This window comes from Canis lupus, chromosome 4 (assembly GCF_011100685.1).
Source record: "Canis lupus familiaris isolate Mischka breed German Shepherd chromosome 4, alternate assembly UU_Cfam_GSD_1.0, whole genome shotgun sequence".
NCBI lineage: Eukaryota > Metazoa > Chordata > Mammalia > Carnivora > Canidae > Canis > Canis lupus.
The window spans coordinates 3321673-3340918 of NC_049225.1; the positions used below are offsets into that span (position 1 = coordinate 3321673).

A 19246-nucleotide genomic window follows, 5' to 3' on the forward strand; every position below is an offset into this window, starting at 1 on the left:
TCAAGAGGACAAGTGGATCAACGAGTCACCTGAAGCCTGCATCACCAAGAAGGAAAAGAAGTTACTATAATCACATCACCAGGAGCTAGCATCACACCCAGCAGAGAATGAGAGCAAGGATCATGAAGGACTTCTCTGAAAGGAAAAACCAAGTGAATTCCTCATACCAAAACAGTGACTGACACAGGAGCCAAACTCATCTCACTTCTGGAGGCCACTTCTCCACACAGGAAGCTCAGTGACCTAGAAGTCATGGTCCCTGTGGAGGAAGCCTCCCTCAGGGTAGGTGGCCTCCTTGGGCAGAGGTCCAGAATGCCTTTGCTTAGGAGGCCCACATCCACTGTGTGAGAACACTACTTTCTATTAGAGACCAAATACTGTCCAGGAGTCGGAATTCTAGGTACCCTGGAGGGACAGGAAAGATTTGGGGGACAGTCCTTCACTGAAACATTAACTGAATACCTCTGCACAGGGCACTATGCTAACTACTCACTGAGTATGTGGTACACTGGGCTCTATACTGAATGCTTTGAATTACATTATGTATATAACGTATCAAATATGTTACAGTTTTTGAAAGATACCGTCATTTAACACCCCACATAAGGCTAAGAATCTTCATTTTCCGAGGTTTTTAGGTCTCTAAAATATTCTATTATTGAGGGTTTTTGTTGTTGCTGTTGTTGTTGTTGTTGTTGTTGTTGTTGTTTAAAAAAAAAAAAGCAAGGAAACTTTTGTTTTAAAGTCCAGTATTCAAGGCTGAGTGTGGCTGCCATTCAAGGCATCTACTGAAACAGATAAATAGGTGGAATGCACCTAATTCAGAGATCATGTGGACCCAAAGTTCATCTATGAACCAGAAAAGTCTTCAAAAGCCAGAATTGAAGCTAATTTGAAGGCAAGAGGCCCTCTCTGCTATCACTGGACAAATATTTCTCATTCCATATGTCATTACAGGATGTAGATGGAGAATGACAACATGTTTGTTTGCTACATATTTTTTATTTATACTTATCTAAACTTCAAATATTTATTAACTTGCACAAACTGGAATGTCAGTTATACTGGTGTGAGATAGCATTGTATAGTTCTTTATTTGTAATTCCTTAAACTTTGTGACCTAACACAATTTTAAGAATATAACTTCCAGATTATAACTGAAAATATTTGGAGAACTTTCAACAAATAATCTGTCAAGTTCAGGTCATACTTCTACTAAAATGTTAATCCATTAAAATATGAAACTCTGGCAACACCAGTCTGCAGTAGACAGATGAGAATATAACCATTTCCCAAGGTCATAAGACTAGTAAACCCATATCTACTGGTCTTCAAAACCGACTCTGTTTTCTCCTTTCATTTGTGTGTGAATGCAATAAAAGTATCTTAATATTCTTACAATGCTAACCAAAACATCTAGTTAGAAGGAGAATAGAAAGAAATGGGAAATAATACAAGAAAATTTGTAGTCATAACTACATGAAGACAAATACTCGATATGATTCCAGGACTACCCTCATTGACAGCATCTTAGTTTGTTTTAGAAAAGAAGAATAATTAATAAATATACACCCTGAAGACAAGGTATAACAAACCACAGAATCATATCACCAATAAGTAAAGAGTTTAAAACCTGCAAATACAGCATTCTGCAAGATTCTAAAATACATGTTGGTTTTCTGTACTAAGTATTCTTCTGATTTGTACCCTTGTGAAATACCAAAAACACTGTGAGATTGGGGTTGAGTTAAGCCTTCATTATTTTATTTCCCAAATTTACAATCTAGGGGTGCCTTGGTGGCTCATTTGGTGAAGTATCTGCCTTCTATTCAGGTCATGATCTCAGGGTCCTGGGATTGAGCCCAGTCAGGCTCCCTGCTCAGCGGGGGATCTGCTTCTTCCCCTTCCCCATTTCTCCCCGCACCACTTGTGTGCTGTCTCTTTCACTCTGCTTGCTCTCTCTCAAATAAAATCTAGCATGTATTCTCTCTCCAGTTTTGACTTTATTCATATGAAAAAGATTTGATATGGCAATACAGTAATTCTAAAGGAAAAAGAGTGACAATGAGAAAGAGTCGTCTCATCTATTAACTTCTAGTTAAATTTCTAGACAATACATGCAGAAACACCTAGAAGATATTTTAAAACTAAAAATGTTAAATACCATCAGGGCAACTAAAAAATACTAAAGGATTAATAATGACTTGATCAACAGTAGGACCTAAAAAGAGGTTAGAGAAAGTGCAGGTGGGAAAACCTAACAAGACAGTAACTTACTAGATAGACATACTAGCTTAACTTTAATCACTTAGACCAAATTTTAAGAGTGATGTTCTTTTTTTAAGCACCAACTTATGGGTGCCTAAGAAACCTCTAAGACCTCTAACACTGAAGGGTGATGAATGAGGCACACTACCTTTTGATATGCTCTTTTACAAGGAGAAAGCAAGATTTCACTCAGATCTTTTCAATGCTACAGATCTCCCTCCTGGGAAGTTTTTCAAATGACTCTGGGGGAAGAAAAAAAAAAAAAAAACTTTAAGGCTGCTTTATCTTGGGATTGCTAGTTCAAATTCTGGGCCAAATGAAGGTACCACAGGTGTCAGAATTTAATTGTCATTTCTTGTTTACAGAGCAGAAAATTTAAATCAGAGGGATCCTCACGTTCTCTATGATGACTTCATCTCATGTGAGGAGCACATTCCTTTTTTTTTTTTTTTTTTGTATATTTTTTTTATTGGAGTTCAATTTGCCAACATATAGTGTAATACCCAGTGCTCATCCTCAAGTGCCCCCCTCAGTGCCCGTCACCCAGTTACCCCATCCCCCCGCTCACCTTCCTTTCCATCACCTCTTGTTCGTTTCCCAGAGTTAGGAGTCTCTCATGTTCCGTCACCCTCACTGATATTTCCCACTCATTTTCTCTCCTTTCCTCTTTATTCCCTTTCACTATTTTTTATATTCCCCAAATGAATGAGACCATATAATGTTTGTCCTTCTCCGATTGACTGACTTCACTCAGCATAATACCCTCCAGTTCCATCCACGTTGAAGCAAATGGTGGGTATTTGTCGTTTCTAATTAGGCTTGTCTTTTTCCTGCTCAAGAACTGCAAACCTTGGCAAATTTCTAATGTTATTTTCAAACTGCTAGCTAGACATGTGCTCCAAGATGCCTTCTTCTATGAGAACACAATCTAATTCCAAGTATGGATCTCAGATGGATTTTTGTAAAAGAAAAAATGAGTGTTTTTGTTCTTAAAGTTCATCTGGAAGACTAAATTAATAAGGAACCAAAAAAAAAGGAAAAGAACTGTGTTGAATGAAGCTAGCTCTACAATATCTGAAAACAGAATATAAAGTTACATTAACTGACGAAATATGAAAAAGTTTATAATTTTGTGTATATACATTAAAACAACCAAAATCAATGAGATGATGATTTGGAAGCTAACTAACAATTTGGAATAATAAAGCTCTACCTCAAGCTTTACCTGAATAAATTTCAGATGGATTAAAGATCTAAGTCCTAAAATCTGAGGAAAAGACAAAATATTTTAATGAAACACAGACAAGAAATAAACATGTGACTACACAGTAATATAAAAGTTCTGTAACCCAAGCCTATTTAAAGGTAAATTACAAACTGGAAAAGGCAGTCATATATAAATCAATGAGAGTAAATATTCTTGGCATATAAACAGTTCACAGTGAAAAGAAGAGCTTCCCAATAGAAAAATGGGCAAAGAATATTCAGTAGAAAATTCACAAAAGCTGCAATACTCTCAACTATGAGCAATACTCTTACTACTGAAATACAAAAGTATGAAAGTAAACCAATCAAGTTTTGAGTTCTTTTTTTAACCTATCAAGCTGCCAAGTAAAAAGGATTTGTAATAAACAATCACGGCTTATACACAGGGAAAGGAGCATTATTCTACATGGCTAGAAGTGCACATTATTAATGTTACTTTTTTTGACAAAATTATCCCAAAACCTTTAAATTTTGGTCCAACAATGCTATTACTAGCAATTTTTCTTAAGAATTTAGTACGTTCACAAAGGTAGGTAAATGTAACAAAATATTCCCAATAGTGTTATTTACAAAGGTGAAAAATTGGGAAAGCTTAAATGTTCATTAATGAGAGGATGGATACCATAGAATATCATGAAGCCATTAATAATAATGGTGGATAAATGATATTATTAATGTCTAGCCAGGAGACATGTCCACAGTGTAATTTTAATTGAGGGGAAAAATTGATACATATAGTATTAGAAAAAAGAAACATGGGGGTACTTCTCTAAATTATAGGATTAAGAGTAAGCTTAGTTTTTTCTGTATCTTTTCTGAACTTTTTTCAAAGAACATTCTTTGTAAACAGCAACAACAACAACAAAACTGCAAGAAACAGAAACAAGATAGCTGTCTGCAATTGTTTTTAAATGCATGGTGACATGCCAAACCAATTTAAAATGGCATGATCATAAAATTGGTAGGTATCTTTATAGCTCTGTGCAAATCTGACTCCAAATACCTTATTTATCTATTTAATTTCCCTCATCTAATTAACTTCATTTGTTTCAATCATCAATTTTATCCTAAGTATGTCCCACATAAAAGGTGACACTTTCCTCAAGTGGGTATCCTACTTATCAACCATCCTCAGGAGTAATAAATCATGCTAACTGGAGTGAAATTAAGCGGAGGGGTGTGAGTTGCTAAACACACACTCCAATTATTCAATACACATGAAAGCACTTTGGCATTCAGGTAAATCAAGCATGGCATTGTTGATATTTCTTAAAAGTGGCACAATCATGGTTCAGAGACCTGTCAAATGGAGAAATGATAAAGCAAAGAATAAATTCATCGCAATGAAACTGCCTTCCAGAAAGCAAATGCTTCAGCAGTCTGAAGAATCAGTATACTGGAAGAAAGAATACCAGACTCAGTACAGGAAAAACCACCTTTTCACCCTAGCTGCACTCCTTACTAGTTAGAAGAACTCTGGTGAGCCTATGTGTCAGCTTTGCTTCCTCACCTAAAAGAATATTAACTCTGAAAAAAATATCAGGATTATTGGGGGAACAAGTGAAAAATTATCATGTCAGAAAGGATGACTCAAAGAGTATAACCGATCCCTACAAACTGTAGCATCTCTACCACTGTCACCAAGTAAATTGAGTACCTGCACAGATATGGTCAAAGCAGAATGTGAGCATGGCCCAAGTTCTTGAGTCCATGCCATGGGATGGTACTACATGCTTGAAACTGTAGGGGGCCAGGGTGAGCCTATAACCACGTGACCAATGGAACAGATAACGTTTAAAGTTTCTATGCCCTATTCTTACAAGGAAGAAATGCACACTCATCCCAATCTGTGTCTTCATCCAGGAATGCCATCTGAGAGCCTCAGCAGCATCCAGGGCCAAAGCTAAGAGGGAACACTGAGCTGAATCAGAATCCCCCCCATCCTGCCCTGGCATATGCACCTCTGTTGTGATGAGAACGAACTCAATCAGCTTCATTTGCTCTCCCATGGTTTCTGACAGAAATATCCATGACAACACATAAAGGCTGCCAAGATATAGCAGCACTGTGAATGAGGACAATCAATTAAGTAGTTACCAATATCTGAGCCATTATTCCCACCATTGGTGCCAGGTGGCCCTATCCCGCTTCCCGTGAGGATCGGATTGGACTGTTTACCCCAGGATCTGCTTTCAGAAGTGGTGGGACCAGGAGCGCCTGGGTGGCAAAGTCAGTTAAGCATCTGACTCTTGGGTTTTGGCTCAGGTTGTGATCTCAGGGTCCTGAGATAGAGCCACACATCAGCCTGTGCACTCAATGGGGAGTCTGCTTGGGATTCTCTCTCTCGCCCTCTGCTCCTCCCGCTCCTCCACGTGCACTTGCGCACACACTCTCTCTAATAAATAAATCTTAAAAAAAAAAAAAGTGGTAGGAGCAGCTCCCCCCTTTCCACACAACTCTGGACTGGCAGTGGACCTCTCTGCACACAGGCCTCCAAACCTACGGGGAACAGGGACTGAGGGAGTCCGTTTGCCTTAGGACACAAGACCAGCAAAAAATCATAATGGAGACAGGAAAAAAACAGGGTCATACCCTCACAGGAGGATCAAGAGGAAATGCTGACTCAGTCTAAGCCCAGAGCCACATAAGCTCAACACCAGAAATCAGCCAGGGATAGGCATATAAATTTGACCTCCAGACCTGAGGGGTTTTAGGAATATAAAGAGATAGTTGTTAAAAGATAGGCTCTTTTTATTCAAGGAAGGGCACACAGGGGAAAATGGTACCTAAGAAAAGACTAATGTGAAATAGAGAATCCCCAACATTCAGAAGGAAAGCATAGTATAACTAAAAAATGATGCAGCCTCCAGACACTAGCCACAGGAAATGAAGACTGTGATACAGCCATGCCAGAACTATTTTTACAAATTGTTTATTAGTAGAGAAATGCTACTGATATAAGAAATGAAAAAAAAACAAGACACACATTATAAGGATAAGATGACTCCTAATTTGTTTTTTTAATAAAGAAAAGAGATGCAAAGAAATAGAAATCCCATGCTCATGGATTGGAAGGACAAATACAATTAAAACATCCATCCTATCCAAAGCAATCTATACATTAAATGAAACCCCTATCAAAATACCAACAGCATTTTTCACAGAGCTAGAACAAAGTATCCTAAAACTTGTATGGACCCACAAAGGATGCCAAATAGCCAAAGAAATGTTGAAAAAGAAAAGCAAAGCTAAGGCCTCACAATTCCATATTTCAAGTTAATTACAAAGTGGTAGTAATTAAAACAGTATAGTATTGGCATAAAAATAGACACATAGTGGGATCCCTGGATGGCGCAGCGGTTTGGCGCCTGCCTTTGGCCCAGGGCGTGATCCTGGAGACCCGGGATCGAATCCCACGTCGGGCTCCCGGTGCATGGAGCCTGCTTCTCCCTCTGCCTATGTCTCTGCCTCTCTCTCTCTCTCTCTCTCTCTCTCTCTCTCTGTGACTATCATAATTAAAAAAAAAAGAGTCTCTCTCTCCCTCTCCCTTTGAAAAAAAAAAATAGACACATAGATCAGTGGAATAAACAGAAAACCCAGAAATACATCCACAAAGATATGGTCAATTAATCTTCAATAAAGGAGATCAGAATACGCAATACAAAAAAGACAGTCTCTTCAACAAACAGTGCTGGGAAAACTGGACAGCTACATGCAAAAGAATGAAACTGGACCGGTTTCTTACACCATACACAAAAAAATAGACTCAAAATGGATTAAGGACCTAAATGTGAGACCTGAAACCATAAAAACCCTAGAAGAGAGCAGAGCCAATAATTTCCCTGACATCAGCCATAGCAACATTTTTCTAGATAGATCACCTGAGGCAAGGAAAATAAAAGCAGAAATAAACTACTGGGATTATGTCAAAATGCAAAGCTTCTGCACAGTGAATAGAACAACCAACAAAGCTACAAGGCAACCTACTGAATGGAACAAGATATTTGCAAATGATGTATCTGATGAGGGGTTAATATCCAAAATATATGAAGAACTGCTACAACTCAATGCCCCAAAAAATAAATAATCCAATTAAAAAATGGGCAGAAGACATAAACAGATGTTTCTCCAAAGACAATATACAGATGGCCAACAGACACATGAAAAAATAATCATCACTCATCATCGGGGGCACACAAATCAAAATCACAATGAGATATCACCTCACACCTGTCAGAGTAACTAATCAAAATCACAAGAAACAACAAGTATTGGTGAGGATATGGAGAAAAAGGAACCCTCTTATACTGCTGGTGAGATTGCAAATTGGTGCAGCCACTGTGAAAGACAGTATAGACATTCCGTTAAGCATCCGACTCTTGGTTTTGGCTCAGGTCATGAACTCAGGGTCATGAGATCCAGCCCTGCATCAGGTTCTGTGCAAAGCAGAGCACAGAGCCTGCGTGAGATTCTCTGCCTCCCCCTTTCCCCTTACCCCTCCCGCCTGCTTGTGCTCTCTAATAAGATCTTAAAAAAAAAAAAATTAAAACTAAAACTACCCTAAATCACACTATTGCGTATTAACCAAAAAAAAAAAAAAAAAAGAAAAAAAACACAAAAGCAATAAATAATTCAAAGGGATACATGCACCTCTACATTTATTGCAGCATTATTTATAGTAGCCAAACTATGGAAGTAACTCAAGTGTCCATCAGTAGACAAATGCATAAGCATGTGGTATATATATAATGGAATATTATTCAGCCATAAAAAAGAATAAAATCTTGCCATTTATAATAACATGGATGGTGCTACAGAGTATAATGCTAAGCAAAATAAGTCAGTCAGAGAAAGACAAGTATGATTTCACTTATATATGGAACTTAAGAAACAAAACAAGCAAAAGAACAGACTCTTAACTACAGAGAACACACTGATGGTTACCAGAGGGGAGGTGGGTGAGGGGATAGGATGGAAACATGGGATGGTGATAAAAGAGTACACTTACCATGATGAAAAAAATAAAGTGATAAAAAAGGAAAAAATATACACATACACATATACAAAAAAGAATGGAATAAAATACATTAACAGCAGTTTATCTCTGGGTAGGCAAGGTTACAAGCAGTTTTTATTTTATTATGTACATGTTTATAGTTTCTAAATTTCTACATGTTAAATTTCTAATTTTAAAAATACCATTATGAATTAAGAGATGGAAAGAGAAAAAAAAAAAAAAAAAGAGATGGAAAGAGAAGCAGAATCCTTCCAAAATCCTAAGGATGCTTCACGTTTATCACCCTCCCCTCTCTGGTACCTTTAATTCATTGAACTCATAATTCCAATATAGAGATATAGATATAGGTATCATATATATATATAAATGATATATTTTAGCATATATATTATATAGCATTTCAAGAAGCATGCACAGCATTTCTAGTTCAATCACCATATTATTCAAGCATTTTTCAAAAGAAAATCACATTTGCATTTCATTTAACAGAGTACAGAATGCTTCAATTGAGGAAAACACACACCTACACCCACACAAAAGGAAATCACTCAGCTCCTCATGCTAGTATAGTATTGGACATTCAAAAGGATGGAATAGTTCCACTAACTGTGGAGTCAGCAAACTCCAAACCTGTTTTCGTCACTGGCTCAATGGTTATCAGAGATGACTCTGAAAGATTTAGCTATTCTACACATGCATTAGTCTATCAAGACTAATACATGCATATAGTGCTGACTACAATAGAGCAAATGTGCCCTTGTGTGTGACCTTTTCCCCGTGACTCTCACTGGTCAACCTAACATCAGCCCATGCCAGGTGGTACCATTGGCTAGGACCACAGTGGCCTCACCAAGCAAATCTGAATCCTGAGATCTTTCTAAAGCCTAATAAACCTCAGCTATTTTCCAAGATTTAAGTTGAAAAATAAAATATTGACATGCTACTATAGTTTTGCAATTATGTACCAAGTTAAAAAGGATGGAAACCTTTTGGTGTATTGGATCCTACCAGCAGATAAATGAAGCTTTTCTTTAGTTCATATTAGGAAAATTTAGAAAAGCTAGGCATCATATGGAGGTGGGTAAACTAACAAAATATTTCACAGAAACTAATTTTCCCATTAGAGCTATTCCCACAGAATTCATCACCAGTGGTCTTTCAAATATCTGGCCTCTCCCATAAAAATACAATGCCCAGGGAAGTGTTCAATAGCAGATTGATGGTTTTCTGAATAAACTAATGTGTACTGTTTGAAATAGTTACAAAGTGGACATGACCTAAATAGTTCACAATAGGGAAATAATCTCATAAATTAAGATATACCTACCTCAGCACAATATTACTAAGGGTTTAAAACATGGGATGAATATAATAGTATGACAATATATTAAGTGTACAAGTCAACATATGAAAAAATATCTATACTACCATCTATATGGACTATAATTAAATACACATCCAAATGTAGTTGGTATATTAGTGTGAAAGGGTTGTGAGGGCAGCCCGGGTGGCTCAGCGGTTTAGCACCACCTTCGGCCCAGGGCCTGATCCTGGAGACCCGGGATCAAGTCCCACGCCGGGCTCCCTGCATGGAGCTTGCTTCTCCCTCTGCCTGTGTCTCTGCCTCTCTCTCTCTCTCTCTGTGTGTGTGTGTGTCTCCATGAATAAATAAATAAAATCGAAAGAAAGAAAGAAAGAAAGAAAGAAAGAAAGAAAGAAAGAAAGAAAGAAAGGAAGGAAGGAAGGAAGGAAGGAAGGAAGGAATGAAGGTCAGGAAGAAGTACAGGGAAGGAGAAGGCTGAAAAAAAGAAAAGGAAGTCAGATAACACAATAACTAGCCGTCCTCCTTCTCTTCCATTCCTTCCTTCATCGCTTTCTTCCTGCCTATTACGCCTTCCCCCCGCCATCCCTACCTCCACTCCCTCCCACAAGAAAGAAAGAAAGGGAAAAAGGGTTGTGAAAAACTTCCTTTAAAGGAAATTTTCATGGGGCACCTGGGTGGCTATAAATTGGGCATCTGCCTTCCACTCAGGTCACAGTCCCAGGGCCCTGGGATCAAGCCCCAAGTCAGGCTCCCTACTCAGTGGAGAGTCTGCTTCTCTCTCTCCCTCTGCCCCCTCCCCCTGCTTGTGTTCTCTCACTCTCTATGAAATAAATAAATTCCTTAAAAAAGAAAGAAAACCTTCATTATGTTACTTCAGGAAGTTGTTCCTTTAGTAGACATTTCCTCAAGGAGAGCTCGGCACTCACATCTCACCTGCCTGCCATCTTTCTGCCTTCTCCACATTTCAGAGAGAAAATCTGACTAGAAACAACATTCCAACAATGTAGTCAACAAGTTCTTTTTCAAAGGAATCTCTTTCCCAAAGGAAACTCCATGTATCATTTGAAAAGGAAATGAACTAGGGGAAAATGTAAATCAGGCTAAGAGACCATCAAATCTAGTCCTAAGGTAGAAGTGCTCGGAATCAAAAGCAAATGGGAAAAAGTCCTGAAAGGAGAAATGAGGGATAGAGGAATGAGATCTGAATATCAGACACAAAAATCTATCGTCACATGGCACACGCATTTATCTTGAGGAAAATTTTATAATGCAAAGTTGATAAAGAAATCCAGGATTTTGATGATGTGAAGATGGAAAGCTTTCCTAGTATATAATAAAATCCGTCATAACCAATAGTATTTTTGGGACTTAACACTACAGTTTTCGTCTACATCAACCTTATTTCTCCAATTTCTGTATTAAGAATGTTTTATAGCTTCCATTCACATTCATGAGGAGCTGTCTTCTCTGAGAAAATCCAGCCAAATCATGATTGCCTGTCTTTCTGTCATCCAGCAGGTAAGGTAGCAAATCAGTAGACATGATGGAATAGCTTGGAAAGAACCAAATGGTTCTCATCAAACTAATGCTGAATATACAATCTCTCTCTCAGTCCATCACCTGCCAGGCTCTGTTAGCACACCACAGGCTTGTCCTAAAACTTCCTACAGTCCAATGGCAGAGTCATCACGCAGCTAAGAGAGGAGAGACATCAGCAGCTCCCAGGGCCTAGTATCCAGTGACCATTGCACATACGAAATCTCAGTGAGAAAGATGATGATTGGGGTGGGTGGTAGGTAAAGAGGATACTGATTCCAGTTTATGGAAGGGGCTCGCCTGACATACTATAAACACTGAACCTATTAAGTAACCATATTTCATACATAGTGCACAGAACTTTTAGGAAAAGAACATCCTACCCATGTCTGCTTGCAATTTCCCGATAGTAGCCAGATAAACACAAATGAGATTTCACAGCACCAATCACAAAGCTATTTTTGTCTAAACTGACAAGTGTACATCTCATCTGATGTTACAAATCAACATACCTGTCCAGAACTATTGGGGGGGAAGAGACAGCTGTCAAGACCAAGTTTTGCCAGCAAAACTAGACCTTGAGTAATAGCAAGGACAGTATCAGGACTCAAAGTGACACTAATCGAGTGCAGAAGTAAACAGGCGACAAGTCAGGTTGATTTCTTTCATGCAATTGCTGGCAAGCAAGGCAACGGCAGACTCTGGGCAAACATGTCTTGGCCCAGTCATTTTCAATTCTTGGCTGAAACAGACTTATTTTAAAAATATAACTCCCAGAAAATGATACTCTGATGTTTTTTATCATGAAGATTACTATCTTCCCACAAGTCTTATCCCGTATCATTAAAATCCATGTGGGCGTGCCCAGCAGGAGGAACAGAAATAACTGGATTTGGGAAGCTTACATTGATTACTCTTCTATGAGTGACACCCCGATAGAGCCAGACATTCCTTAATGCCTGAAATCCCAGCCCCATCACTACATTCTTCATTGGATGAGACCCATAAGCAATCAGTTCAGGGAGTGAAAACTAAAAGAGATAGTCATGGAATACATAACTTTAGCAACTGAAGAGGGGTTAAAAAAAAAAAGTCAAGGTTCGTCTAAAACAAATTCAGAGACATAAGCACTCAAAATGACATTATTATATAAGAAAATGTACTTGCTGTTTCCCATGGTTTCTTTCTTTGTTTTTGCTAGGAGTGAAAGGGTTATAAACCCAAAGCATGAACATACTGACAACAATTTAAAAAATACCCAGAATGGCAAAACTAATCCCCCCAAATTTTCAAATTTCCCATTTCTTTTCTGATGAGTATCCATTTCATTCACTAAAAGATAATACCAGAAACAGGTGGTAAAGAATAAAATAGAACAAAAAATAAAGATGTACAGTGGAGCTCAACTATCAGGATTAAAATCCTTGCTCTACTGTGCATGCACTAGATGCGTGATTTTGGGCAACTTACTTAACCTGTCTGATTTCCTTATCTTTAAAAGAAAGAAGGTAATAACAGACCTAGCTCATAGGGTTCCTATGACAGGTTAAATGAGTTATCAGTTGTAAAGCACTTAGTACAGATACAGAATGAGGGCTATAAGAACATTTATTACAATAAACAAAAATCGGTTCATTCACGTTTCTGAAATAAATTCAAATTAGTATAATTTTGAATTTAATATAATGGAGATATTTAATTTTTAGTTGGAAACATTTATTTTTTTTTTTAAGATTTTATTCACTTATTCATGAGAGACACAGAGAGAGAGAGAAGCAGAGACACAAGCAGAGGGAGACGCAGGCTCCATGCAGGGAGCCCAACGTGGAACTCAATCCTAGGACTCCAGGATCATGCCCTGGGCCGAAGGCAGACACTAAGCCGCTGAGCCACCCAGACGTCCCAATAGGAAACTTATATATTCAGTTTTTTCCCATGCATCAGAGAAGTTTGCAGACTTATTTTTCATAGATCACAGATTGATGATGCAATCTGATGCTGTTCTGCAGTTACATTTTTAATCTCAGAATGTCTTCCCTCTATCATAAGAGTAAAATTGCCTTGAAGACAATAACCGTATCAAACTTTCATTTTATATGCTCTGCAGGACCCTGCAAACTATTTGGCATGAGGTTGTCAAGTTAACCAGATTAATCCTAATTGGATTAATCTAACAATTATTATGGCATTGGCCTGGAATTGAGTTTGTTAAATTCTTACTGTAAATATAGAAAACCTGGTCAATTTGGTTAAACTATAATCGTACAAATTGCTGAAAACCTTCCTTAAGTCATACACAGACTATCATTTCTCCAGAGGGGGGGAAAAGTGAATATACTTCAAAAAACAAACAAAAAATTCCTTCCATCATAATTTTCTGAATACTTTCCAATTTTTCAAAAGCCTAAAAATTGTGGATGACAAAATAAATTCTGGACATTGGTCATTTCCAAAACACCAGAAACAAATCCATCCTCTAAGTGGTAAACCTACTCTTGTCACATTTTTCAACACTTCTCAGAGTGGAAGGCAATTTGAGAAAATGAAATCTTTGAAATCTTTGTTACTTCTTATTTATAGTTGTGAAAGCGATACAAACTAGCACACAAAAGAATTCTAAGAAAAAGACCACCCCCCACAAAAAAGTCAACAATGTTTCCAAACATATTTAATAGGGACAATTATAAATCTATTTCCTTTAAGATGCAAAGATTAAACAGCCTAACACCACATTCCATGTTAGGAAAATGCAGTATAGTTGAGGTGGTAACACATTCCTATGACGGCAGAAAACCAGCTCAACACTTGTGTAGACTCAACACATAAACTCAATGGACCTATGGTAATAAAAGGGCAGGGCACTGATTACGGATGTGAACAAGTGGTGCATTCAATCAGCAAACGATCTGCATGACTTACTCATCCACAGTACTCTCTGGAAATCACTCTATCATCAGCTCTGAACTGCACAGCATAGCCTCGACTTCATCAATACCTGATAACAGTCCACTTTGAAATCATATACCTTCACTTCCTCATCAACCTCCTTCCTTCTCTTTCTCACAGTCTCATTACCAAAAATTTGTCCAGTAGTATCAACTTTGTTCTGGACTTCTCTTCATTCTTAACGGAATCCCACCCACCCAGGATGGACCAAATTAACGACTCTTTTGAACCATTCCCTCCTTAATTCCCTACTAGACTTGCCATTATGCTATAACCCTCTTACACACTCACATCTTTAGATCAACCCAGCTACCTGAATTCCTGCACTCTGCCCTCAAACTCTAGTTATGGAGCACGATTTTATTAAACTCATAAAACTGCTCAACAGAGCTGCTAAAAATGTAATTTGGGGCACCTGGGTGGCTCAGTGGTTGCACGCCTGCCTCTGGTTCAGGTCATGATCTCAAGGTCCTGGGATCGAGTCGTGCATCTGGCTCCCCACAGGGAGACTGCTTCTCCTTCTGCCTATGTCTCTGCCTCTCTGTGTCTCTCATGAATAAATAAAATCTTTTTTTTAAATGTAATTTTAATCTTAGCTTTGTGTGCTAGTATTCATTTACTTCCAAACTATAACTCCAAAAGTTCACCACCTCCTCCAACCTTCCACTGAACCTCTACTACTCTCTTTTTCACTAGATGACACTGTCTCCTACCCATATCAGTTCTGTGATATGTCCACACCTACACAAATGTATCTTTCAGAAACTTGCTTGGTTTATTACATTTGTTCATTTTTCTCATTGGGATAAAAATAGCCAAGTCCTTTTCATCCAGAAAAGTCTCTAGCTCAATACTCTTAAGTGATTATATAATTAGGAAATACGTAGTTTAGAGATTAAGACACAGAAAAGTTTGGCTACTCAGAGTAGAAAAGCACTTTAAAATAAATTCAGCACCAATTTAAAAGAAAAAAATTTTTGGTGAAATCAGGGTGAAGGGGAACTTTCTTAACTTGAGAATATGTTATCAAAACCCTATTGCAGGGATCCCTGGGTGGCGCAGCGGTTTGGCACCTGCCTTTGGCCCAGGGCGCGATCCTGGAGACCCAGGATCGAATCCCATATCGGGATCCCGGTGCATGGAGCCTGCTTCTCCCTCTGCCTATGTCTCCGCCTCTCTCTCTCTCTCTGTGACTATCATAAATAAATAAAAATTAAAAAAAAAAAACCCTATTGCAAACATCATCATTAATGGCCACTTTACACCACTTCTACTGAACTCCGTGCTAAAAATCTAAGCTAAACAACAAAACAAGAAAAAATATATACACTAGGATTACAAAAGACATCATTCACAGACAATATAATTGGCTGCAGAATCTTCAAATTATTTGAGTAAGAGTTCAGCAAAGTAGCTATTATCACATCAGTTTACAAAAAAAAAAATAAACCCATTTACTTCATCTACACAAGAATATGCAAATGGAATCTTTTTAAAAATTACAAAAGAAAAGTATAAGAAGTATTGAAAACTAAATGTAACAAACGATATAGAATGATTTATGAAGAGAATTATAGAACCCGATAGATATGGGCAGCCCGGGTGGCTCAGCGGTTTAGCGCCGCCTTCAGCCCAGGGCCTGATCCTGGAGACCCAGGATAGATTCCCACATCAGGCTCCCTGCATGGAGCCTGCTTCTCCCTCTGCCTGTGTCTCTGCCTCTCTCTCTCTCTCTCTCTCTCTCTGTGTCTCTCATGAATAAATAAAATTTTTTTTAAAAAAGAACCTGATAGATACATATTAAAGGGAACCAAAATAAATGGAGAGAGATGATTTTCAAGGACAGGCAAAATCAGTATTTTAAAGATATAAAGTATTCCCAAGTTAATCCATAAATTCAATGTCATTCTAATTAATATACAAACAGTATATTTCACAGACCTTGACAAGCTGATTCTTAAATCAAAATGCAAAGTGCCCAGAATAGTTAAGAACATATTTAAAATAAGATAGAGGACTTATTATCAAGACTTATTACAAAGCCCAGTATAACAATGGCACAGAACTGGAACAGACTTGGAAGACAAAATGAGACAGAAAACTTGAAAATATAAGAGCTAAACTATAAATAATTGGGATAAAGATTAACAGCAATATATCATTAATATAGAAAAAAATAAATTTCTGGGATGCCTAGGTGGCTCAGCAGTTGAGCATCTGCCTTCAGCTGGATCCTGCATTGGGCTCTCTGCGAGGAGCCTGCTACTTCCGTTTCTACCTCTCTCCCTGTCTCTCATGAATAAATAAAAAAATCTTTAAAATAAATAAACTTCCAAAAGAAATTCCAGATGAATTCAATGAGTAATTATTAAAAAAAAAACCTATAAACTTGTAAAAAAAATTCATGACTTCAAGGATAAAAAGAATTTCTTAGATAAAAGAACACAAATTGTAAAAAGAAAAGACTGAGAACTCGACTTTGTTAAAACTGTAAAATTCTGAGTGTCAAAAGATATCATGTTAAAAGATAAACCAACAACTGGAAAAATCAGTCACAATATGTAAGAATTTATCCACAGCATAGAATGAACCATGGAAAACAACCCAATGGTAAAGGGACAAATAATATAAATAGGAAATTCACAGAAGGAGGAACCCAAATGTCAAAAAAAAAAAAAAAAAAATATATATATATATATATACACACACACACACACACAGAAGGATGTTTAAACTCACGGAGTCAGGAAAATGTAAATTGAAAACATTAAGATGACTCTATTATACCCTTCAGATTGGCAAACTAAGTTAAAACTCTGATAATACCAAACTTTTGGCAAAGATATGAAGAGTCAGAAACCCTTTCTTTTTCACCATAGATGGACAAGTAACTGGCACAACCATCAAGATTACAATTTGTCAATAGCTAGAAAAGTGGAAAATGCAGAAAGCCCTCAGGCATGGCAATTCCTGCACTAGGCAGCACTAAGCAAAGACAAATCAGTGAACTGGATTACTTGGATCAATCTGGAAAAATCACAAAATAATATTAAAGAAATAAAGCAAGTTACAGAAGAACAAAAAAATTTTCATCATGTTTTAAAACATACTGTAGGGACACCTGGGTGGCTCAGTGGTTGAGCATCTGCCTTTGGCCCAGCGCATGATCCTGGAGTCCCGGGATCAAATCCCACATCGGGCCTTGTGCAGGGAGCCTGCTTTTCCCTCTGCCTATGTCTCTGCCTCTCTCTCTGTGTCTCTCATGAATAAATAAATAAAATCTTTTAAAAAATAAATAAAATAAAACATACTATATATTCCTTATGTATGAATATACATAAGGAAAACATGCACATCAATGATAAACATCAACTTTAGGAGAATAATTTCCTCTGGGAAGACAAGGAATGAATGAGGGGTGGAAGATTCATGGGAAATTTCACCAGCAGCTGAGAACCTTTTCCTTCATCTGGGTAGGTAGTGGGTACATGAGTGTTAAACAATTCTTTATACTTTTTTGTATGCCTATAATATTTCATTACTTTTTAAAAGCTTTAAAAAATAGAGAAATCTGAAGGTAGAAGACATTAAGTGGGGACTATGGTAACCAGTGAAGATTTCACCAAGGAAATAACATTTCACTTGGATCTTAAAAATGAATAGATGTAAGTTGCCCCAACTGAAAGGAAGGGAAACACACTCCAGATTAGACCAAAGACTAACCATGTACCTTTCACCCTACAAAATGGAATCAGATTCAAACCCGTGTGAACATCTCCAAAATACCAGAGTCAGATGGAAAGGATGTTTATCTCTTACTGAATTTTAATCAGAGTGGTTCATGATTTTCCTTGACTGACACTGCTATAAAAAAGGAGGAGCTCTTAAACAGTAAAGTGATCATAAAAAGTCTTAAAATTATCATATGTAATATTATCTATGCAGCTCTGTCAGGTGATCAAAAAAATCCAGTTCTTCACAATGCAATTATCCAGTTTTCTCCTTTTGTCCCCCTGAGATTTCGTCTGTCTTCCAACTCACAGCATTTGCCACTGCCATAGTTTTAGCTTTCTCACGTCATCTATGGTCTAATCTAGAAGGTTTTCTAACACCTTTGCAGAGACCATGACAATTCAAATCCATTTTTGAATGAATGAGTTATATGAATGAATTGTCTTTAGTGAACACAAGCAATATTTTTAAAACTGTGATATACATTAAGAAGCCCCATTCTTCAATTCATTTCTATAAAAAATTTTAAATACAAATAAATATTAGTAAAAAACAAGTCTCTCCATCCTTTTGCTCAATGCTAAATGATCTTCTTCCAGGAAGACGTAGGAATGAAATTACAGGGACATCATTCAAGTTTAGACATTTGAGCCACAGTTCCAAACTATGGCAATATGGACTAAATATCTACTAAATTGTGCCTTAAAATCATGATTCTGTAAAATATCACTATCCCTTTTCTACTAGAAAGGTAGTGTAGAAGAGCAGTTAAGATTACAAACTCCAAAGCTCTACCACCTACCAGCTGAGTGGTGAACTTGATCATGTCTCTTGAACTTCCCATGGCTAAGCTTCCTCATCTGTTAAACCAGGATAATAAGAGTACATTGGGTGTTATCATTGTTGCTATTCTAGTTAATGACCTATGTAATTTTTGTAAACTGTTAACAATACAGAGATGACACACGTTCTCATTAAAATCTTTGCAATCACCAGAAACTTTTCCCCTAAAGTACTGTTATAGTACCCTATAAATGGAAAAGGTTTAAGAAATTATTTATAATAATATCTTTAATTTATTTAATACTACATACAAACTTGGGTCAGCCCTAAAAACGTTTTAATTTCTCCTATATGCTCTCTCTATATTCCATGTT

At 37.4% G+C, this 19246-nt stretch overlaps 1 protein-coding gene across 5 annotated transcripts in view; it reads right to left on the minus strand.

Annotated features, from left to right (window-relative positions):
- Positions 1-19246, minus strand: part of RYR2 (ryanodine receptor 2) — a 726942-nt gene that overhangs the window by 577951 nt on the left and 129745 nt on the right. The window lies entirely within an intron of this gene.